This window comes from Coregonus clupeaformis, unplaced genomic scaffold (assembly GCF_020615455.1).
Source record: "Coregonus clupeaformis isolate EN_2021a unplaced genomic scaffold, ASM2061545v1 scaf0895, whole genome shotgun sequence".
Lineage (NCBI taxonomy): Eukaryota > Metazoa > Chordata > Actinopteri > Salmoniformes > Salmonidae > Coregonus > Coregonus clupeaformis.
This window is the reverse complement of record NW_025534349.1, coordinates 72541-98245: the sequence shown is the minus strand read 5'-3', so window position 1 is coordinate 98245 and position 25705 is coordinate 72541. Positions and strand designations below refer to the sequence as shown.

The 25705-nt window shown below is 41.0% G+C and overlaps 1 pseudogene; it reads right to left on the bottom strand.

The window, feature by feature from the left end:
- Positions 1-15907: 15907 nt before the first annotated feature.
- LOC123485899 lies at positions 15908-22683 on the bottom strand (annotated as a pseudogene).
- Positions 22684-25705: the final 3022 nt, after the last annotated feature.

Below are 25705 nucleotides of genomic sequence, written 5' to 3'. Positions count from 1 at the left end.
TCGACTTTCAATACAACGTCGATGATGGAATCTGAACATTTCCACACCTTCCTTGTTCCACTTCCTCCAGTCCATTCATATTGTCCATGTTTGAGTATTTGAATCCCACTCTACACATCCCCATATACTTCTGGAAGAAAAGAAAACACCAACCAGTATCTTTTGCAAAACAACACATGCAAATTAAAACATCAATATCAACAATAATATAAGAATGATATATAAAATGATATATAAAATGAATCACATTCCATTTCCCCACTTTGATTCATAAGAAAACACTAAATATCACAATATCTATCGCAAAGACATGTGAAAAATTATCTCTCAATCAGATATTCAAAATTTCCTAGAGTTACTTCAACCCTAGTTTTCATAACATTTTAGTCTGACTTTCTTTTTTTTTTTTCAATTTTTTCAAAAAACATTTCACTGATTTATCCACAAAACTCTCTCCCACTATCTGAGGATATTTCGATCGGGAAGTCCCCACCTGCTTATGACTTCTTTACACAAGAACCTTGCAACCGACTGAGCATACAGTGGGGAAAACAAGCATTTAGTCAGCCACCAATTGTGCAAGTTCTCCCACTTAAAAAAGATGAGAGAGGCCTGTAATTCTCATCATAGGTACACGTCAACTATGACAGACAAAATGAGATTTTTTTTCTCCAGAAAATCACATTGTAGGATTTTTGAATTTATTTGCAAATTATGGTGGAAAATAAGTATTTGGTCAATAACAAAAAGTTTCTCAATACTTTGTTATATAACCTTTGTTGGCAATGACACAGGTCAAACGTTTTCTGTAAGTCTTCACAAGGTTTTCACACACTGTTGCTGGTATTTTGGCCCATTCCTCCATGAAGATCTCCTCTAGAGCAGTGATGTTTTGGGGCTGTCACTGTTTAACACGGACTTTCAACTCCCTCCAAAGATTTTCTATGGGGTTGAGATCTGGAGACTGGCTAGGCCACTCCAGGACCTTGAAATGCTTCTTACGAAGCCACTCCTTCGTTGCCTGGGCGGTGTGTTTGGGATCATTGTCATGCTGAAAGACCCAGCCACGTTTCATCTTCAATGCCCTTGCTGATGGAAGGAGGTTTTCACTCAAAATCTCACGATACATGGCCCCATTTATTCTTTCCTTTACACGGATCAGTCGTCCTGGTCCTTTGCAGAAAAACAGCCCCAAAGCCTGATGTTTCCACCCCCATGCTTCACAGTAGGTATGGTGTTCTTTGGATGCAACACAACATTCTTTGTCCTCCAAACACGACGAGTTGAGTTTTTACCAAAAAGTTATATTTTGGTTTCATCTGACCATATGACATTCTCCCAATCCTCTTCTGGATCATCCAAATGCACTCTAGCAAACTTCAGACAGGCCTGGACATGTACTGGCTTAAGCAGGGGACACGTCTGGCACTGCAGGATTTGAGTCCCTGGCGGCGTAGTGTGTTACTGATGGTAGGCTTTGTTACTTTGGTCCCAGCTCTCTGCAGGTCATTCACTAGGTCCCCCCGTGTGGTTCTGGGATTTTTGCTCACCGTTCTTGTGATCATTTTGACCCCACGGGGTGAGATCTGCGTGGAGCCTCAGATCGAGGGAGATTATCAGTGGTCTTGTATGTCTTCCATTTCCTAATAATTGCTCCCACAGTTGATTTCTTCAAACCAAGCTGCTTACCTATTGCAGATTCAGTCTTCCCAGCCTGGTGCAGGTCTACAATTTTGTTTCTGGTGTCTTTTGACAGCTCTTTGGTCTTGGCCATAGTGGAGTTTGGAGTGTGACTGTTTGAGGTTGTGGACAGGTGTCTTTTATACTGATAACAAGTTCAAACAGGTTCCATTAATACAGGTAACGAGTAGAGGACAGAGGAGCCTCATAAAGAAGAAGTTACAGGTCTGTGAGAGCCAGAAATCTTGCTTGTTTGTAGGTGACCAAATACTTATTTTCCACCATAATTTGCAAATAAATTCATAAAAAATCCTACAATGTGATTTTCTGGAATTTTTTTCCTCAGTTTGTCTGTCATAGTTGACGTGTACCTATGATGAAAATTACAGGCCTCGCTCATCTTTTTAAGTGGGAGAACTTGCACAATTGGTGGCTGACTAAATACTTTTTTTCCCCACTGTACATTGTATTTCAAGTTTGAATGAAGCCCATTTAAGTTCATATAGGTTTAATATGACCAGACTGATGTTCAGAATATGTCAATACATTAGGCTGACATACTGTATAATAAGGTTACATGAAGACAACATGGAAACCATAGGATGACATTCAGCAGAAATGATACAAGGTGTGAATTTCCTCTATGTTAGTATACTATAATTAATTCAAACTGTGAGTAACTGTCACGATCGTCGGGAACAGAGGACCAAGGCGCAGCGTGGAAGGTGAACATATTTTTTATTATATGAGTAATCACACGAACAAAACAACAAACGATAACGTGACGTCCTCGGTTCAAACACAAACCTAATTGGAACAAGATCCCACAAACACTGTGGGAACACAGCCTGTCTAAATATGGTTCCCAATCAGAGACAACCAGCAACAGCTGACACTCGTTGCCTCTGATTGAGAACCACTCTGGCCAACATAGACATACATGAACTAGAAAAACAAAGAACACTCACACCCTGGCTCAACATACAAGCCTCCCCAGAGCCAGGGCGTGACAGTACCCCCAAGTGGAGGGACCGGGTGGGCACTCCGCCTTGGCGGCGGATCCGGCTCGGGCATGATCCCCACTCCCTCTCTAACCCCCAAAGTACCCCTGGTCCGGTCTGGCCCTGCCGACCGGAGCTGGACTGCACACTGAGTGGAGCGGATTGCTCTAGCTCCGGCGTGAAGCAGCTGACCCGTGCGAACCAGGCACCGGTGGAACAGGCACGGGCTGTGCCGGACTGACGACGCACACCACTGGCTTGGTGTGGGGAGCAGGAACGGGCCGAGCCGGGCTGACGCAAACGCACTCCCTGACTTGGTGCGGGGAGCAGGAGCGGGCCGGACCGGGCTGACGAGCGCACCACCGACTTGGTGCGGGGAGCAGGAACGGGCCGAGCCGGGCTGACGGGCGCACCATTGACTTGGTGCGGGGAGCAGGAGCGGGCCGAGTTGGGCTGACGTAAACGCACCACTGACTTGGTGCGGGGAGCAGGAGCGGGCGGACCGGGCTGACGAAGCGCACCACTGTCTTGGTGCGGGGAGCAGGAGCGGGCCGAGCCGGGCTGACAAAACGCACCACTGACTTGGTGCGGGGAGCAGGAGCGGGCCGAGCTGGGCTGACGAAACGCACCACTGACTTGGTGCGGGGAGCAGGAGCGGGCCGGACCGGGCTAACGAAACGCACCACTGACTTGGTGCGGGGAGCAGGAGCGGGCCGGACCGTACTGGGAACACACACCACTGGCCCTACGCGGGGATCAGGAACAGGCCGGACCGGACTGGCAACACACCCCAGTACCTCTCGCTGTGCCTCTACATCCTCTTTCCCCCTGGTGACCAGTGACTCCCGTAACCTGGCGACCTCCTGCTGCCCTCGTCCCACGGCGTGAGCCCCCCCCTAAAAATGTTCTGGCCGTCTCTCCTACCCGTGGACCAGGTCTCCATGTCTCTCGCCAGACTTTCGCCCTTCTGCTTCCAGGTCCAGCCTCGCTCTTCCTCACACGGCTTGACCTAGTCGAGGAGGCGAAGGAGATCCGTTAGAGATCTCCCTGGCGATGGCTCCTGGACACGCTGCTTGGTCCAGTCTTGGTGGGATCTTCTGTCACGATCGTCGGGAACAGAGGACCAAGGCGCAGCGTGGAAGGTGAACATATTTTTATTATATGAGTAATCACACGAACAAAACATAAACGATAACGTGACGTCCTCGGTTCAAACACAAACCTAATTGGAACAAGATCCCACAAACACTGTGGGAACACAGCCTGTCTAAATATGGTTCCCAATCAGAGACAACCAGCAACAGCTGACACTCGTTGCCTCTGATTGAGAACCACTCGGGCCAACATAGACATACATGAACTAGAAAAACAAAGAACACTCACACCCTGGCTCAACATACAAGCCTCCCCAGAGCCAGGGCGTGACAGTAACACACTCATGAACATGCACATTTAGACAAACACACGTACGCACAGTCACATATGCTCGCACACGCACACATATGCACACAAACACACACACACACACAATTTTGCTAGTCTGACATGCACACACACAAAGTCAGTGACATCTGCAGGAGTGATGGTCAGTGAGGCTGAGCTTTACCACCATCATTAAGACGGGCCAAAGTATGAATAGAGTTTCTCTGTAAACTTTTCGCCAGTGAAATAATATTTATGAGACCTGGGCTCCACACTGTAGAAGGAGATGTAGTGTATTAGGATTATGTCTTTGTTAATGTTTTTCATGAAGAAATGGAATGTTGTTTATGTTAGTTCAAAAGTAGCCGTTTGTGGGGTGACGCCCCAGGGGAGACTGGTGATTGGACCGCAGAGGGAGCAACCCATCTTTTTGCATTGTTTATAAGTATATGCTGGGGGCACAGGAAAGCAGAGCAGCCATTACAATTCGAGGACACTGCTCTCCGGGTCTCATGACGCCTGTAAATCATGCTGAAAGCTTGTGATACGAATAAACTTATGATCAAAGGTTCAGTATGAGCGGACTCCTTTGTTTATCAGCAATAATTGCCTGCATTTACTCGATACGACAAATGGCGCCCAACGTGGGGCTGGTCTGCATCTCTCCTTTGCTCCATTCAGCCGCCAAGCTAACTCGTTCTGAAGTCATGGCCAGAAAAGGGTGAGTTTTTTCTCACAAGCTTTGGGAGGTTGTTAGTTTGGATGCTGGTTGTGTACACTTGAGCGATGTACCATTAGGACCGAAATGTGCCTCGTGTGGCGTTATTGCTGAGAACTAAGGGTCCGTCATAATTATTCTAAAATTGTACAGCAATTGAAGGCAGATATAATAAAGGCAGATGATTAAAGGCAGAGATACGTATGCAATTAGGGCATTGTGAATCTGATAAGACCCCATGGGGGCCATCATAGGATGGGCCATAAATCCTGATTATGCATTCGGTGTTTCAGGTTAGTTCTGGGAACTATGAGGTGGACGGTTATATTGTAAGTTATTCTCATCTTGTAGCCGACGGGGTATCTGCTTGGGGTAACCGCTCATATAATATCCATATCTCACGGCAGCATAAAGTTAGAAGGGGATAAATGTACGGTAGTTAGGCACAATGCAGGTTATATTGCATCATGCCACATTGTACATAAAGGCTAAATGCTAAAGGCTAATGCTGAATGCTAATTATGTTACATGCTACATGCTAACTTTTGACCTTGGAGGGCCATTGCGATGGATTAAAGCCTCTTAAATTTGTTTGTGTGTGTAGTATTCAACGGAAATGTGAGCTCTGTTATGTGTAATTGTTTGATTATAAGGTATAAAATAGTGAAGCTGTAGCGGAATGCTAGGGTTCTATTGTCTGGGAATCGTATAGTTGAATGTATTTGCGCATGCGTTTAATTTTACGACACTACACTACAAAACGTGGGAGTTGGAGTTTATTGCACGAGATTATGAGACGTTGGTTTACGGTACTAAACTACAACACGGTGGGTATTAAAACTACAACAGGGGGATTGTGGGTAAAGTGTCATATTTCTGTGGGGCTGTGCTGCAGGGGGAGACAGAGAAACACAGACGAGGGAACAAAGAGGAAAGATTTGAAAATGAATTAAATCTTCTAGTTGTTACATCGGCTGTTGGTTAAAGATGAAACTTGTTTTGTGACCTATTGAATTGATAAATTAGATATATGTTGACGGATTATAATAAATTAAATTAAATGACGATTAAAATAAAATAAAAATGTTTGTGAGCGATCTATTTAGTCCTGAGTTGATTCTTAGAGCGAATGTAAACGAAGGAATATTGAATGCTGGAAGTAACTCAGTATTGCATTTAACTACTAAAATCTTTTTCTGTGTCTCTGTTCTTTTGTCATATGAGAGGAGCAATAGGACGAGACAATGGAGAGAGAGAGAGAAAGAGAGGGGGTGCTGACGTACACGTCACGTGACGCGACAGAGGATCGAGTCAAAAAAGGTTTTGGTACTGGTCTGGTTACAAAATCTTCCCCTACAGGATATTTGATGTTATGACAATTTCACATAGAAGCTTGCAAATACTGATTCATAAAAAATTGCATTTTGGAGGCTATGTGCATCACTTGGGTTGATTGGAGTTGTGTTGGGAATCAAGGACTGACATTATTCTGCAAAATTTAAATAATTAGGTGCTTATAGAGCAAGGGGGTTTATGGGAATTTAGTGATGGTAGGGTTAGAGGCTTTGTTTTTAGGATTGTAGTCTGAAGTTGACTACTTGCATTTGATGGGTTGTGGTAAGATAGCCACTAATTGATAAATTGGTAAGATAGGATATAGAAATAAAAAATTGGTTTTAATTATTCATAATTTTTAATTGGTTTTTTAATTGGTTTTTTATTTTAATTAGAAATGGTTTTTGAATAAAAAATTTAATTAAATTTTTTCATATTCATATTTTTATTGATTGATTAAAAAATAAAAAAAATAAAGGGGGGAAGCCATAGGCTATATAGTCTAAAATAAAATAATTCACAATAAAGGAATATAAAAGAGTAGTTACAATGGGGAGAAAGGACAGCAAGGCTATGAAAGTCATTACACCGGTTGATATAGTTGAGAATAGTAATCCTTTAGTTAAGGGTATTGCGAGGTTATCCGGCAAATGGAACAAACGTTGGCCTGACATTGAACAACCATGGCCAGTGGAAGGGACTCTTGGCCCTGACGTCATCAACATCATGAAAGTGCTTCTGTCAATTTACAAGGCAGATCAGAAGAAGGGAAGAAAAGGCGACAGAAAAACTAAGGGCAGAAGTTAGTACACCTTTCTCACATACGGATTCAGCAAAAAGACACCCACCTTATGAGAAGGAAGTAGAGCTTAGGGATGTTTATCCTCAGCTTCCAGTGATCATCCAGGAGGGTGATTATTGCATCAGAGATTAAGATGAACGAATAATAGATAGAGGACAAGCAGAAACGACAATGAAGATGAATCCAAAACTCCAGAAGTAAGAAAAACCGAGATGTCTGGAAACTAAGAGAAGAATGAGGTTCGGAAAGATGAGGATGAAGATACAGAAGAGAAGAAAAACTGCTGAGAAAAGGATCCCAAGAATTGGAGGAGAAGAATACATTGAGGCCAAGAAGCTGAAGAAAAGTAAGAAGATGATGGAAGATGATATTTCGAGGACAGAACTTAGAATATAAGCTGTTGAAGAATCCTGATATGTCAACACCAAGAAAGAACAGGACCAAGAAACTCTCAGAAAACTCAATCATACAACTGGTGGAGAAGAGAAGCTTTGGTTATGAAGAATCAGAGTGAACCAAATCAACAATCACTGTTACAGCTTCAACTGAACAAGATCAAATGCAATTGTACCAGCCACCAAGGGCGGTACCAGGTGTTTCATATCCACAGCCAGCTTCTGGATAGACACAGAATTGGAGAGAAAGAGGACGAGAAGGCTTAGAAGGAGGAGGAAGATTTCAGCTACACTTCCAGCAACTTTCAGAAGACTGTTATAATTACGGACAGGTTGGTCACTTTACCCGTGAGTGCAATAAGTCAGGAGGAAACATCAGAGGGAATTTCAGAGGAAGATACAGAAGCCAGTCAAGATCATCTGGAGGACAGGTGAACCCCTACAGGGGGCCGGAGCAAAGAGTCTAGAGCCTAGAAGATACGAAGGGGGGTGTCAGCTGATAGCACCGATTAGAGAAGAAGAGAAAATATCTAACAATTGAAGTAAAAACAGAGGACTATGAGAAGTGATAGTGAATAGTGGAAAAACTTTTATCTGTGTTCAGCCTAAAGAGGTTAAACATCTCACTATGTAAAATTAACTAATTAGGATAGGGATTTGAGGTAGTAAAACAGCTAATTACTCTTAAGGAACCAATTGAGCTCTGCTATAAAAATCAAAGAGAAATTAAAATAGACATACTAATATTAGAACATATACCTATTGCATTGTTGGAAAGAGATGCATTGTGTAAATTGAACTGTACAATAAGATGTACACTAGACGGCTGTCTGGTAGAAGATTTTAAAAAGTAGGGTTTTTGGGAATCATATTGGCTTAAAAGATAATATCATAGGAAGGATGATAATCTATTAGACTGCCTATTAGACAATCTGTCTGAAAAATAAAGTTAAAAGGGGGTGACTGTTATTCTGGGTTACATTCTTACACCAAGAGATTTCAGGCTAGGCTAAAAGGTGTTTAGTCGTTGGCAAGTCTGTGTGTAAAGAAGTCATCACATATTCTAAAATTGGTGGTAAAGGATTTTGTGAATAAATCAGTGGAAAAGGTTTTTAAAGGTTAGGAGAAAATATTAGATTAAAAAAAGTTAGGAGAACTAGGGTTGAAGGAACTCTAAGACAGTAAGCTAAGTTTCAATGTTAGTTAGTAGTAAGAGAGAGAGAACAATGGTGAAGGACATTTTTAGAGTTTAGTGGAAAGATAGATATGGTAGGAGTTTAGATCTGTTAGGAGCAGATGCATTGAGAAAGTATGCGTTGCTGAATGAAAAGAGAAGATTGAGGGTGATTGAGTATCTATATTACAGTTCCCAGCAGGAAGATCAAGGTAATTGTGGGTGTATTTTTTATAATCAAAAGTTTGAAAGTCAGGGATTAGAGGTAGGACTGAGAGTTGAAAAAGTGACACTAGTGGTGATAGATGGAAGTACAAAGAGTTCAAAGCTTTGGGGAAAATGGATGAAGTAACAACAATGACATCAACACTTCAGTCTATTATAACAACAGTGAGAAGCAATTTAACTCTTTCAACATTGATAGTTATTAAAGCCATAAATATATCGCATTTGATTATAAGGGAACCAATAGCTCCAGCACCAATTTTAGGGGGAAAAATACTTATTAGGGTTAGGATGGGGACGTTCCTCCCACATGGAGAGATAATTAGGGAGAAGAAGTATTGTTATCAGGACCAGAAGTAGAAGCTGTTGCACCTAATCAAAGGAGGTATAGTTTCTACAACAATATGAAGTGGAAGAGGGTTATGAGTGATTGTTCATTTATGTTGCGTAATGTTACAGAGAAAGATCAGGGAGAATATATGTGTACTTATCTAGTGCAAGCATTAAAATTTGTTCCGGTTAAGAATTATTGGTTAAAAGGCTATGTAATTCATAAAGTGACGCTTATAATGGAAGATTTGAAGTCTGTCGAAGCTTCCGCAGTCACCAAAGGAGGTCAGGAGAAGTATATTATTACAGTAGCCACTCCAACAGTAAATAATACACATAGGATATCGGTAGCTTTCCCACTAGAAATAATTAAGGTTAATACATCAACTAAATCAACTACTTTAATGGTAACTTTGGAAAGGGATTAATGATACGATGGCAATAGCAAATGTAGGAAGTATGACACCGACACCGACAACAACTTTTCTGAAATTAAAGGAGGTAGCAAGAGAGACTCAGGGGTTTTATGACACGGATAGAGAGTCAATATAGATTCATCTGAAATAGTAAAGGATACTATCATGGAGGTACAGGATGAGGTCTTTGATGTTAATGACAGACAAGGAGAGGTATCTGATCAGTACCGCTCGTTAGGGGAAGAGAGAAACTAAATGCATGTAGTTTGATTCTTCTGTTGTGAAAAATTAAAGATAGATGGGCAGGTAGGAATCTTTGGTTCCAGCTAGCTCATTCTGTAAGATCAGTGAGGAATCTTGAGGGTCCATGTCTGTTGAGAATTCCAGCACCAGAGACGTGGGGTTCCATTTTAGAGACGGTCGCTCAACCGCTTTCAAGTGTGTCAGTCTTATGCTTTGTCATGACTGTGGTATCAGCAACAGTCAGTAACAGATAAAATAATGTTGTTGTCAAAACATGTGTTTAAGCCTAGGTTTAGGTGTTATTGGGTTAAATGAATTACCCTATGGGAATTTGTTAGATGGGAAGTAAAATCAGGTAACAGCGACCCTGAAGCATTGGAGGTGAAACCACTGAGGGCTAAAAGTTGTTTTTGTTCTAATAAAACATATGAGGTAAGGGGTATGTTTATGGGAATATCAGATTGTGATGATTATATGATGACTTTGGGTAAGCATGACCTTAAGGGTAGTAAGGAGAAATATAATGCTACTTTTTATGTTCCAGTTAGTAAGAAGAGCAGGACTTTGATGGTTAAAAGATTAGCTTTTTGCTTGACAATGTGACTATTGGGAATGTTAGAGATATTTAGAGGGTTTGTGGTGATAAAACATATATATTCTTACCCTATGGATGGACAGGATGTTGTTACATGTCAACGTTGAAGCTTCCATATGAGGCTTTTACCATTAAAAGAGGGTAGCACCGGACACAGATAAATCTGAAGCTAGGTTTGGAAATAGGATGAAAAGAGACATGGCGACATGTCATAGTCTTCGGCCTATCATTGAAGGATGAGTCCAAGAGAGAAGGGGGGACTTTTTCCATGGTATGGTGTAACATTTGGGAAGATCATATTGATAATATTAGTTATACTTTGAGTCCAGATAGTTCAGATATTATCACTAGGGTTATATATGCATTGAAGAATATAAGGGATGCGTTTGGTAGATCTGGAAGGAGCTGGATGGTCAGCGAAGTCTTAGTTGCAAGATCAGTTAGGCCAGTAGGAGCAGTGATGGATTACATTTTAATAGCAGCTTTTAATAGCACTGTGTGTGATGTTTGTAATTTGTTACTGACCTTTGAGAAAGCTATGATATTGGAGATAGGTTGGAGTAGTGATGCCTGGAGACAACACTCAGATGCCGTTGTTGACTGTTCCTGATCTGGATGAAGATGGACAAGTAAAACTGAATGGATAAATATCCTTTTTGATGTTTTTCATCATTTTTCAAAAAAATTTCAATATTAGTGTGATTTTAGTATGATTTTATGAATCAAAGGGGGAAGTGTATGAATGAATCACATTATCCTATTTCATTATTCTATCATTTATATTGATTCATACATCATTTATATATCCTTTTTATATTCTTAGTTGATATTTATGTTTAATTTGAAAGTGTTGTTTTGCAGAAGATACTGTTTGGTCTTTTCTTTTCTTCCAGAAGCATTTGGGGGAATATGTAGAGATTGAAATACTCAAACAAGGACAATATGAAGGGACAATATGAAAGGACAATGACTGGAGGAGATGGAACCAGGAAGGGGTGGAAAGATTCCGATTCCATCATCAACAATCCATTAGAAGAGGAGAATACGGAGGAGATGAAGTGTAGTGGACTACATTCCGAAGTGTCTGCAATGAAATATAGACATATTTGCATGTGTAATACATAATTTGTGTCATAGTCTTAGGTATTAATTTTTGTAGAATGATGTTTGATGTTATTGGATACATGTGGGGATCTTAGATGTTTTTGTTTATTTCGTTGATGCTTAGGGACAGGGAGTCTAGGCAGGGAGAGGTCCACTATAGGGTCCAATGGGTTGACCAGCCTTAGAGTGGACATTTTTTGGATAGTATTTTGTTTGCTGGGGCTTTCATGTGTATTTAATTGCATCATAGTTTCAAATGCATTTATAAAGAGTTAGGAATTCATTGGGAGTACCTAGGTGGTTGCCTGGGGCAGAGGGACCGTGAGAGAATTTTACTGTCTTGATTGATGGATGGATTTGGAACGAAGGTTGCCAGACAGTTTTTCGCTCTCACACTCCATAAAGATTTGTTCATATTTCATAGTAATGTATTCACACTTCATAAACAGGTATTCATATTTCATAGAAAGGTATATACACTTTAGAGAAGAATGTTTTTTGGTTTAATGTTAAAGATACTCAATAAGATAAATTGTTACTTGTCATAATCCTATTCTGTTTGGTTTCGAGACTTTTAGTTAGTCTCGAAGGGGGGAAATGTAGTATATTAGGATTATGTCTTTGTTAATGTTTTTCATGAAGAAATGGAATGTTGTTTATGTTAGTTCAAAAGTAGCCGTTTGTGGGGTGACGCCCAGGGGAGACTGGTGATTGGACCGCAGAGGAGCAACCCATCTTTTGCATTGTTTATAAGTATATGCTGGGGGCACAGGAAAGCAGAGCAGCCATTACAATTCGAGGACACTGCTCTCCGGGTCTCATGACGCCTGTAAATCATGCTGAAAGCTTGTGATACGAATAAACTTATGATCAAAGGTTCAGTATGAGCGGACTCCTTTGTTTATCAGCAATAATTGCCTGCATTTACTCGATACGACAGAGACTTGACCCTCCTCATAATCCACAAACACCCCCACCGTCTGGGGCTTCTGGGTTGTCAGGAAGATGCTGCCGTACGTCTCCATATCTAACTTGTTTCCCGTCTTCAGACAGGATGAATTGGGGATGTGCTGTATCAGGGTCTAGGAGTCACGTCCACTGAGGAGAGAAACATACACTTTATTAGAATTATAAAAATAAATAAAAACAAATATGGGGAAGTTATTTTACTGCAGGACTTGCTGCACAGTACATTACTGTAGACATATGTAGCCTATAAACATAGAAAATGCGCCAATCTTTGTCTGAGACTTTACGTCCCAGACCCTTTAGATAGAGCTTTAACCTGATCTTTATCAACTGATCCATAAGGGAACCACTCTGAACAGTTATCAGATGACTTTATACACCACTTACGTACGTCTATGTGTGGGTGAACAAGTTGTATATACATTTATTTTATATTGTTTTCTCTCGTAACCCATTATACACATAGTGCATTTTGAAAGTATTCAGACCCCTTGACTTTTTCCACATTTTGTTACGTTACAGGCTTATTCTAAAATGGATTAAATTATTTTTTTCCCCCTCATCAATCTACACACAATACCCCATAATGACAAAGCAAAAACAGGTTTTTAGAAATGTCTGCAAATGTATCACATTTAGATAAGTATACAGACACTTTACTCATTACTTTGTTGAAGCACCTTTGGTAGCGATTGCAGCCTCGAGTCTTCTTGGGTATAACGCTACAAGCTTAGCACACCTGTATTTGGGGTTTTCTCCCATTCTTATCTGCAGATCCTCTCAAGCTCTATCAGGTTGGATGGGGGAGCATCGCCGCACAGCTATTTTCAGGTTTCTTCCCGGAGATGTTCGATCGCGTTCAAGTCCGGGATGTGGCTGGGCCACTCAAGGACATTCAGAGACTTGTCCCAAAGCCACTCCTACGTTGTCTTGGCTGTGTGCTTAGGTCGTTGTCCTGTTGGAAGTCTGAGTTCCTGATAGCTCTGGAGCAGGTTTTCATCAAGGATCTCTCTGTACTTTCCTCCGTTCATCTTTCACTCGATCCTGACTACTCTCCCTGTCCCTGCCGTTAAAAACATCCCCAAAGCATGATGCTGCCACCACCATGCTTCACAGTAGGGATGGTGTCAGGTTTCCTCCAGATGTGATGCTTGGTATTCAGGCCAAAGAGTTCAATCTTGGTTTCATCAGACCAGAGAATCTTGTTTCTCATGGTCTGAGAGTCTTTAGGTGCCTTTTGGCAAACTCCAAGCGGGCTGTCATGTGCCTTTTACTGAGGAGTGGCTTCTGTCTGGCCACTCTACCATAAAGGCCTTATTGGTGAAGTGCTGCAGAGATGGTTGTCCTTCTGGAAGGTTCTCCAATCTCCACAGAGGAACTGGAGCTCTGTCAGAGTGACCATCCGGTTCTTGGTCACCTCCCTGACCAAGGCCCTTCTCCCCCAATTGCTCAATTTGGCCGGGCGGCCAGCTCTAGCAATAGTCTTGGTGGTTCTAAACTTTCATTTAAGAATGATGGAGGCCACTGTGTTCTTGGGGACCTTCAATGCTGCAGACATTTTTCGGTACCCTTCCCCAGATTTGTGCCTCGACACAATCCTGTCTCGGAGCTCATGGCTTGGTTTTTGCTCTGACATGCACTGTCAACTGTGGGACCTTATATAGACAGGTGTGTGCCTTTCCAAATCATGTCCAATCAGTTGAATTTACCACAGAGGACTCCAATCAAGTTGTAGAAACATCTCATTGATGATCAATGGAAACAGAGATGCACCTGAGCTCAATTTCGAGTCTCATAGCAAAGGGTCTGAATACATACATAAAAACAATTTGTTTTACTTCCTTATCCAACTCATGTGCTGCAAACCAATTTTACATATATTATAATAATTAGTTAATTGTAGGCTATCCAAATCCTACTTGCAGACTATCCAATTCCTGCTGTAGGGTATCCAATTCCTACTTGCAGGCTATTCAATTCCTGCTACTGCAGTATTCAAATGTAGGCTATCCAATTCCTACTTATATACTGATCCAACAGTATTTTCATGTGATTAAATGAAAACAAATCCCTACTATTGGATACAATGTAAATCAGTTTCCTTAGATTTACTCTCTGGATCAATTTCCTTAGATCCTCTGAATTAGTTCACCCGCCAGATTCATTATTATAGGAAAATAGTTCAGCCAAATTGAACCCAATAATGTTGTGGATGAGGAGGACAAGAGATATTTCACCATTAAGGCGGCAGGTAGCTTAGAGCGTTGTGCCAGTAAGTGTAAGGTCGCTGGTTCTAATCCCTGAGCCGACTAGGTGAAAAATCTGTCGATGTGCCCTTAAGCAAGGCACTTAACCCCTAATTGCTCATGTAAGTCACTCTGGATAAGAGCGTCTGCTAAATCACTAAAATGTAAATGTAAGGCTCGGCTGGAAATCAGACAGTCACTTACAGAGACTTTTGAATAAGGTCTCTTACCTTGTTTAGTTGTGGCAGAGGGATGTCTGGTTCCAATCCGAGCGAAACAGATCAAAAAGTCAGGTTGCTCTCATCTGGGTCCACAGCACCAAATGTTGTGGAAAACTCAATCCAAAGATTAAGGCATAGACTATATAATTGTATAATAGAAAAATCTTTAATCAAGCAGTTGCGAGGAGATCTGTCTCTGATTTCACAGGGATGAGTTCAAAGAATAAATGGTTACATGTCCCTTATATAGTGGGGAGGTGACAATACAATCATATTGTTACACAACAGTTATTTATACAAGCAACAGTTCCAGAACACAATGGCCTTGTGTTAGAGTGCAGACATACCAGGAGTCTATGAAAGGCATAACATCACAGTCCAACATAGAACATATCCCTTGAGAAGTTGCAACAGCTCACCCCCAAATTCTGCCACCACAAAAGGATGACATTCAGCATAAATTATACAAGGTGAATTTCCTCTCTGTTAGTATAATCATATAGTGATAAACACATTCCAATTCATTCAGACTGTGAGTAACACACACACACACACACAGTATTTCAATGTTTGGTATAAAACAGTCAGTCAGTGACATCTACAGGAGTGATGACCAGTGACCTGTCATGAACAGTATCAGAATAAAATAATGGATAAAGTTTCTCAGTGAAGGTGTAGCCAGTGAAAGAGTAGATATGAGACCTGGCCTCCACATTATAGAAGGAGACCTGACCCTCCTCATAATCCACAAACACCCCCCACCTTCTGGGGCTTCTCTCTCAGGGAGAGGGGGACAGAGGGACCAGTTAAAGCCATGTACTCTCCACTCTTCAGCCACACAGTCCAGAATCCATTGTCAGGTTTCAGGTAATAGTTAATCTTCATGTTGATGGACTCTCTGACCACTCCTAAAGTCCACCCAGTCTTCCCCTCCACCTGCACCTCATAGTAGAATCTCCCTGAGGAGAAACCTTCCCTTTCCCAGGGCATAGTGAACTTTATCAAACCTCTCTTGTTTTATGTTTCTACGTTTAACTTGTTTCCCTGTCTTCAGATAGGATGAGGTTAGGATGTGCTCTATCTGGGTCTAGAGTCACGTCCACTATGGAGAGAAACACACACTTTATTAGAATAATTAAATAAACATATCAATATGGGGGACTGCATTTTACTGCTCAGTCCATTACTCTAGGGACACATGTATAGTGATGTGCTGTATCAGGGTCTAGAGTCACATCCACTGTGAAGTGAAAAATAGTCTATAAAAATGAGAAGAAAATAACATCAATATGGGGGACGGCATGTTACTGCAGGACTTAATGTACAGTACATTACTGTAGACATATGTAGCCTATAGGTTGTTATTGATAATAACATACAGTGGGGAAAAAAAGTATTTAGTCAGCCACCAATTGTGCAAGTTCTCCCACTTAAAAAGATGAGAGAGGCCTGTAATTTTCATCATAGGTACACATCAACTATGACAGACAAAATGAGAAAAAAAATCCAGAAAATCACATTGTAGGATTTTAATGAATTTATTGGCATATGATGGTGGAAAATAAGTATTTGGTCAATAACAAAAGTTTCTCAATACTTTGTTATATACCCTTTGTTGGCAATGACACAGGTCAAACGTTTTCTGTAAGTCTTCACAAGGTTTTTCACACACTGTTGCTGGTATTTTGGCCCATTCCTCCATGCAGATCTCCTCTAGAGCAGTGATGTTTTGGGGCTGTCGCTGGGCAACACAGACTTTCAACTCCCTCCAAAGATTTTCTATGGGGTTGAGATCTGGAGACTGGCTAGGCCACTCCAGGACCTTGAAATGCTTTTTACGAAGCCACTCCTTCGTTGCACGGGCGGTGTGTTTGGGATCACTGTCATGCTGAAAGACCCAGCCACGTTTCATCTTCAATGCCCTTGCTGATGGAAGGAGGGGTTTCACTCAAAATCTCACGATACATGGCCCCATTCATTCTTTCCTTTACACGGATCGGTCGTCCTGGTCCCTTTGCAGAAAAACAGCCCCAAAGCATGATGTTTCCAACCCCATGCTTCACAGTAGGTATGGTGTTCTTTTGGATGCAACTCAGCATTCTTTGTCCTCCAAACATGACGAGTTGAGTTTTTACCAAAAAGTTATATTTTGGTTTCATCTGACCATATGACATTCTCCCAATCCTCTTCTGGATCATCCAAATGAACTTCAGACGGGCCTGGACATGTACTGGCTTAAGCAGGGGGAGACACGTCTCGCACTGCAGGATTTGAGTCCCTGGCGGCGTAGTGTGTTACTGATGGTTGGCTTTGTTACTTTGGTCCCAGCTCTCTGCAGGTCATTCACTAGGTCCCCCCCGTGTGGTTCTGGGATTTTTGCTCACCGTTCTTGTGATCATTTTGACCCCCACGGGGTGAGATCTTGCGTGGAGCCCCAGATCGAGGGAGATTATCAGTGGTCTTGTATGTCTTCCATTTCCTAATAATTGCTCCCACAGTTGATTTCTTCAAACCAAGCTGCTTACCTATTGCAGATTCAGTCTTGCCAGCCTGGTGCAGGTCTACAATTTTGTTTTTGGTGTCCTTTGACAGCTCTTTGGTCTTGGCCATTGTGAAGTTTGGAGTGTGACTGTTTGAGGTTGTGGACAGGTGTATTTTATACTGATAACAAGTTCAAACAGGTGCCATTAATACAGGTAACGAGTGGAGGACAGAGGAGCCTCTGAAAGAAGAAGTTACAGGTCTGTGAGAGCCAGAAATCTTGCTTGTTTGTAGGTGACCAAATACTTATTTTCCACCATAATTTGCAAAATAAATTCATTAAAATCCTACAATGGGATTTTCTGGATTTTTTTTCCTCAATTTGTCTGTCATAGTTGACGTGTACCTATGATGAAAATTACAGGCCTCTCTCATCTTTTTAAGTGGGAGAACTTGCACAATTGGTGGCTGACTAAATACTTTTTTTCCCCACTGTAAGTATACTGTAGATATGATTGTGTCATCATGTTATTACAAGTAATCCCGGTATGTGAAGATATTAATATTAATTTAAAACTCTAGGTGGGTGGACTGGAGAGTACATCACACTGACCTGCATGTCTTCTGATGCTTTCAAGTTCTAGAATATAGAGAAAGAGTTTGTCAGATTTGGGGGATACCTGGGGGATACCAGAAACTATGGTAATATAATGTTACAGTAGTGTATACTGTATGGTGCCCTTGGAACATGATGACAAATCTCCCCTCTTAATCTCCAAATTTTTATGATAAGGTGAGGGATTTCTTTTAATGCAAGTTCAGAACCAGATACATATCCAAAGTAACATGGTGTAAAAATACATCACTCTACTATAATATCCTGTAGTATACCTACAAACAACAAAAATATGATATGAAGACATCAAATATATTTTAAATACAATTCAGTGTTATTCATTTACCTGGACACATCTTCATGTTTACAAAATCTGTGGGTAAAATCATCAAATAAAACCAATTATAATTCCAGTTAATTAAAGTGTGAACATGTTTTAATTCAACTAAATATAATTATTGTTGTGAACATTGCCATCGCAGTGAGTAAAAATTAATTCCAATACAGTGATATTTTACCACATAATTATGACTAATCTTTGTGCTATTTGCATATTTGCACAATGCAAATTGTAAGCCCTGTCCTGTAGGTTTTCGTTCCAACCCTAATCTAGTGCACCTGATTCTAATAATTAGCTGGTTGATAAGTTGAATGAGGTCAGTTACATCTAAGGTTGGATCGAAAAACCTATAGGAAGTTAGCTCTGTAGGAACAGGGTTCCTGAGAATATGTATTGTATATTGACCATAATGGTCTAGTAATGCATCATGTATATCTCCTACTTACCCAGCTGATCAGTGAGTATCTCTACAGACAAACAGAATAATTCAAGTCAATTAAAGCATTCTTAAAGGTGAATAATTAAATTAATTGTTGACAGGGGGATGGGGACAGTGAAAACAATGTGATAAAAAACTATGTCAAATATGTAAGGATTTTAAATCCATGAAACTAGCTGTTGGACTGGCATCCATTTCTGTAACATATTCATGGGTTGGGAATTGTTTGTCTCCAATTGTTGTTTGACATATTGATGCATAAGATGTTGGACACAACTTACTGCTGCCATCTTGAACATTCTCTGCAGACATAAAAAGAGAACAGTTAGCGTGAACATCCTTAATGAACACATCTCACATCCATGGAGAAGACAATTATTAAAATCTGAACATATGACACACTGATGCATAGGACCAGGAGTGTTAAACTCATTCCATGGAGGGCCTAGTGTCTGCTGGTTTTGGTTATTTCCTTTCAATTAAGGACCTAGACAACCAGGTGAGGGGAGTTTCTTACTAATCAATTAGCTTAATTAATCAATCAAGTACAAGGGAGGAGTGAAAACCCACAGACACTTGGCCCTCTGTGGAATGAGTTTAACACGTGCATAGGACTGTTGGACACTACTAACTCAACTCAAGGCTGTGTTCATCTTTAACTGCAGACATAAAAAGAAACAGACATTAGAGAGAACATCCTTAATGAACACAAGAACCTCAGTGTTTTCTCTGACAAAGTTCCATTTATGGAGGAGAACTGCATGTTTGACATTACTTACCTAGCTCTTGACTGTGTTTAGCTTGGGATGCATCTGGAGGCATGAAAATAGATAACAGTTCACAAAAGGACCTACTCAAGATGTTTTTTGACAAAGTCCTTTCCATGAAGGAGCCAATTACACTGATGTGATTCAGAAACCACACACTGTGATTTAAAGAAACCTTATATTAAATAATCTAGCATTTTTGTAGAGAAAGTTGTTTCAAATAAAAATGGGTTTGCCCTATACATATATTTTTTTTAAATACAAATCCTTAAATACACATGTACAGTTTCTGACCAATGTCTGCTTTTGTCACGACTTCCGCCGAGGCTGCCTCCCCTCCTTGTTCGGGCAGGTTTCGGTGTTCATCGTCACCGGCTTACTAACTACTGCCGATCCCATTCTCATCACTCCACTTGTCATGTCTTGTCTTGTCAATCACACACACCTGGTGCTCATTCCCCTAATTAGTATGTATATAAGTGTTCCCCTTGTCTTTGTGAGTGATTGTTTATTGTGAGAGCGAGGAGCTCGGTTGAGCTACTCTTCTGTTTGTACTTGCCAAGGTGGAATATTTTCCCTTGTATTAGTTTCGTTTTCACGCTGGGAGCGTTTTATTTATGTAAACGTAATAAACTCTGGACTTCGGTGTTTTACCTCCTGCGCCTGACTCCTTCATTCACACCTCATCACAGCTTTTTAATTCTAAAGGTCAAATAGGGGGGTTCTTATATTTGTCCTGTTTCACTGCATGTACAAGTGGTTAACCTGTACGAGTGTGAGGTGTGAAATGGAAATGTGTTTTTTGCATATCCCAACTCTCTCTGAGATACTCTCGGAGAGTGGGGTCATGGCCAGGGATCAGATTGATGACGACCCTGGAGCAATTAGGGTTAAGTGCCTTGCTCAAGGGTAGATCAACTGATTTGTTTCACCTTGTCGGCTCAGGGAATCGAACTAGCAAGCTTTCGGTTCTAGTACCCAACTCCTTGTGTATGCCACTCTGGAAACTGCACTGTAAAACATTTACATTCAGTCAAATAAACTCTTTAATTAGTTTTCTATTACCGTAGTCATTGGACAAACGATTCCAGCGCCAGATGGTGAAAGCTAATATGACCACAAGGACAATGCTCAGAGAGACAATCACTGCAAAGGCCACTCTCCATGTGTCTGTGTGAACAAGGATCACCTCACCTGCAAGACACAAATCAACTGAGATCAGTGACATGCTTACCACTGCTACCAAATAATAAAATTAAAGGGTCATTTCAGTCATAAAGAATGTTGTCAGACTATTACAGACCTCAAATGCAGACTAATGTCAAAATGAAACCACATCCCATGACATCAGTTGTGTAGATCCAGCTATATGCCTCAATGCCAAATGAATGGAACATTTGAGAACCATCTGTTTTCCTGGTTTATTTTGTGCATATCTTTTCCATTCATTTGGGGTGGAGGCATAAAGCTGGATCTACAAAACCAACATTTCATTTTGACATTAGAATACTTTAGTGTTCTTAAAATGTCGACAAACTTGTATCCAATTGTCCTATTTATGTTTCATTATTACTCAGCCTTTGTAATACAAAAGCATATAAAACATGAAAAGTGTTTCATATCAGCTAAACAATAATATGATGTTGTGCAACTCACTAGAGATGTGAAACTCTGTCTCCATGTTGATCTGCTCACTGAGTTGCCTCTGTCTGAGTCTGCAGGTAAAGTGGTTGGTGTCAGTCTCCTTTACGATGGTCTTTAGTTTGACTATGTAGAACCCCTTATAGTCCCTGTCTGTCTCTGACGGTCCAGCAGACAGAGTGACCCCTTCACTGTCCAGCCACTCCAACTCAGGCTCAGGGAACCAGCCTTTAGATACACACAGCAGACCCATCCCTCCTTCTTTCTGTCCCTCAATGGAAAGCTCTGGCTTGGATCCTATAGCTACAGACACAAAGGGAGACTGGAGATGAAGTACTGCTGAGATTGGAAACACTTCGCTGTGGGTTGTTGTATATATGGGGAAAGAAATGTACCTCTTATGTGGACTTGAATAGTGGCATCATCATAATGGGTCTTAGACTGAACAAGACATTTGTACTGTCCATCATCAGTGCCTTGTACCCTGGTCAGTTTCAAAGAGGTGTTGCCCTTCTTCAGTTCCTCTTTAAACAATGATGTCCCTTCCTTCGTAGGAGCGGATCTGATCATGGTATTTGTCTCTGCCGTCTTGGTAGAGATGGACTCGAATGTTTGACTGAGGGTCTGGGAGGTTGACTCTGAACCAGTCAACTCTCATGTCCTCAGCGCTGATGTTGGGTTTGATGTAACAGGGCAGAATGATGTCATCACCAGCCACAGCAACAATGGCACGAGTCGGACCAAGAACCTCAAACTTCTCTGGAAATAAAAATAAAATGACTGTGCACATCATCAACTGTTAGTCCCATTCAGACTTTAACAGACCACACTAAAGATAAACATCAAACCTGGCTCTAATACTTAAGGTTTGCTTGATTTAGCTTGGTTGTCAATGGAATAGCCTAGTACCGAAAGTGCAAATTGTACCCATCGTTCATGCAAATCCTCACATCGTTCATACACAAACACACACACACTCAAAGAACATGTGAGGTCACTCTACCAGAGCCTGCTCTTTGGAGGAGAAGCAGGAGAGTAACACACAGACAGTCTGTCCAAGTCCACATCATTTCTGAAAGAGAAGATTACATACTGAATATTATTCATAACGATCCTGAGCCCTAGACCCTCAATGTGATTCAAAGTAGGCTATTTTATGGAGCATATGGTATGGATTTGCTATTTAATCACCTGAGACCAAAGACAGAAGACTACTTAAGACAGACTTTCTAAAATATGTAAAACTTGTTCCTTTTATTAAGGTAAGGTAAAGGGAGACGGAACCAAAGGTACCTGAAACTTTAGCCTGACTGGTTCTCACACACAGTTATTGCCAACCATCAACATTGACTTGAATATTGATTGTGGGGATTTATTAGTACAAAGCATTTCTCCCATTAGCTCTATTATCCCTGACAGCTTTAAACAGATATACAAATAATACTTACAATTAGATACATGCAGATCACAATTGAGAAGGGTTTGGTTTAAAGCTTGCTCGCCCATGGGGAAAGACTGGTGTGTCTACTGCAAGACAGGGAAGTAGCTTGCACCATAACTTGATATACTTGTTATTCTTGTAGATGAGATGGAATCCAAACTTTAATCAGCTTGAGTTAACTTATGAGGAAGTAGGTGAGAGGTGGCATAGTTTCTGGAAACAAAACCCGGACAAACTGGCTACACTAAGATGTCGCACATAGAGATCACAGGAGGCTGACCGGGGGGATTATTGGAGGGTGGTGGGAAAGCCCGGAGCCGGAACCGCCTCCGAGGAGGAATGCCCACCCAGCCCTCCCCTGTTTGGTTTATGTTGAGGCGCGGTCGCAGTCCGCGCCTTTGGGGGGGGGTACTGTCACACCCTGGCTCTGGGGACTCTATATGTTTAGCCAGGGTGTGTAAAAGTCTATGTGTTTTGTTCTATGTTCACAGTCTAGTATTGTATTTCTATGTTGGCCAGAGTGGTTCCCAATCAGAGGCAACGAGTGTCAGCTGTTGCTGGTTGTCTCTGATTGGGAGCCATATTTAGACAGGCTGTTTTCCCACAGGTGTTGTGGGATCTTGTTCCTTTTGGTTTGTTCCGTGTTTGGTTGTTTAAACCTAGGACGTCACGTCATCGTTTATTGTTTTGTTTGTGTTATCACTTTGGAAAATAAAGTATGTTCGTTCATCACGCTGCGCCTTGGTCTACTCCGTTCAACGATCGTGACAATCACACCATTTGCAAACGTCAGCAAAATCATAGACTTTCAGATACTACATATTTCCCCCCTTCGAGACTAATTATGTCTCGAAAACAAAAAGAATAGGATTATGACAAATAACAATTTTTGTTCTTGAGTAACTTTAGCAATAAACCAACATTTATGGAGAGTAAACACATTTTTATATAGACACATTTTTGTATGGAGTGTAAATAAATTGTTATGGAGTGTAAATAGATTGTTATGGAGTGTAAGAGCGAAAAACCTTTCTGGCAGCTTTCATTCCAAATATCCATCAATCAATCAAGACAGGAAAATTATCTCATGGCCCCTCTGCCCCAGGCGACCACCTAAGTACTCCAGATCAATTCATCAATCTTTATCAATGCATTTTAAGCTATGATGCAATTGAATACACATGAAAACCTCAGAAAACAAAATACAATCAAAAATGTCCACATTCAGGCTGGTCGACCCATCGGACCCTCCTGTGGATTCTCTCTGTCCCTGCCTAGACCCAATATCCCTAAGCTTCAACGAAATAAACAAAAACACCTGAGGTCCCCACATGCATCCAGCAACAGAACACATCATTCTTCAATAATTAATACAGAAAGAATATAACACTGGAATGTAGTCTACTACACTGCAGCTCCTCCACAGTGTCGACTTTCAATACAACGTCGATGATGGAATCTGAACATTTCCACACCTTCCTTGTTCCACTTCCTCCAGTCCATTCATATTGTCCATGTTTGAGTATTTGAATCCCACTCTACACATCCCCATATACTTCTGGAAGAAAAGAAAACACCAACCAGTATCTTTTGCAAAACAACACATGCAAATTAAAACATCAATATCAACAATAATATGAGAATGATATATAAAATGATATATAAAATGAATCACATTCCATTTCCCCCCTTTGATTCATAAGAAAACACTAAATATCACAATATTTATCGCAAAGACATGTGAAAAATTATCTCTCAATCAGATATTCAAAATTTCCTAGAGTTACTTCAACCCTAGTTTTCATAACATTTTAGTCTGACTTTTATTTTTTATTTTTTATTTTTTCAAAAAACATTTCACTGATTTATCCACAAAACTCTCTCCCACTATCTGAGGATATTTCGATCGGGAAGTCCCCACCTGCTTATGACTTCTTTACACAAGAACTTTGCAACCGACTGAGCATATTTTAGCTTAGTTGGACATATTAGGACCTCTTGGTGTAGGAATGTAACCAGGAATAACAGTCACACCCCTGCAAACATTATTTTTCAGACAGATTGTGCACCTGCCTATGACATAGTCAACCTGTTAAAGCAAATATGGTTCCCAAAAACCATACTCCTTTGTGATCTTTCTCCTAACCTCCCCCCTTGCAACATTAGCTAACCCATGTGTGTCCTAAATCATCAGACCTAATAGGTCTAGAGGCGCTACTATCAACCCCTCATGGTTTCTCCAAAGACAACAAAGGATTGTTACTCTGAGGATTTTTTTTTCTTCTTCAAAACACCTGCTTTCGAAAGTCCTTCAATTTGTGGTTCAATCCCTTGGATTGCTTCATCTTTCAATGGATACTGATTCTTCCAAGGAGGTCTTGCTCCTGGTCGAAGTTCAACTTTCACCGGTTGGGCTGATTTCACAAGTCCAATATCGGTACTGTGTTGAGACCACAAACATTCTGGAACTTGTTGCAACATCTCCTCTTTCATAGAGTCTGAATCCATCTACGCACTGCAAATAGATTCATGTGTCATCTGTAAAGCTTGTGGCTCTCCTTGTCCTTGAGCCAAAATCATGATTTTGAGAAATCGCTGATCTTCACTCCTCCAAATCCCCAAATTCTCTTTCATCGGTACAAAAACAGCTTTCTCTGCTTCTGTCATCATTTCTCATATTTGCTTCTGCTCAAAGCCTTCAGAAACCAACAAGGTCACATGTGGCACACTCTTCTCAATCTCAAATTCTTTATCCAGATAATCGTCTGTGTTTATCTTCATAGCTGCTCCTTGTGGTCCTAAAATTATGCAACATGAGCTGAGTTGAACTTTCTTTGGTTGATGACTCAACCATTCCTCTGAGTTCGATTGGGCAGCATTCTTGAAATACTTGAGCGTACAATTAAATGGATATTCCGGAAGCCTCGCATCTGGCATGTTTGCCACAATTAATTTCTCCCATATCTTAGCCTGCTTCAAAAAATCTTCACTGAGATTTCCAATCCAGAATACTGAAGAAGAATCCATCTCTGTCGTCATCAACAATTGGTAAACCTTTTCCTTTGGCACTTCTACCAGACAGCCGTCTGGTGTACATTTTATTG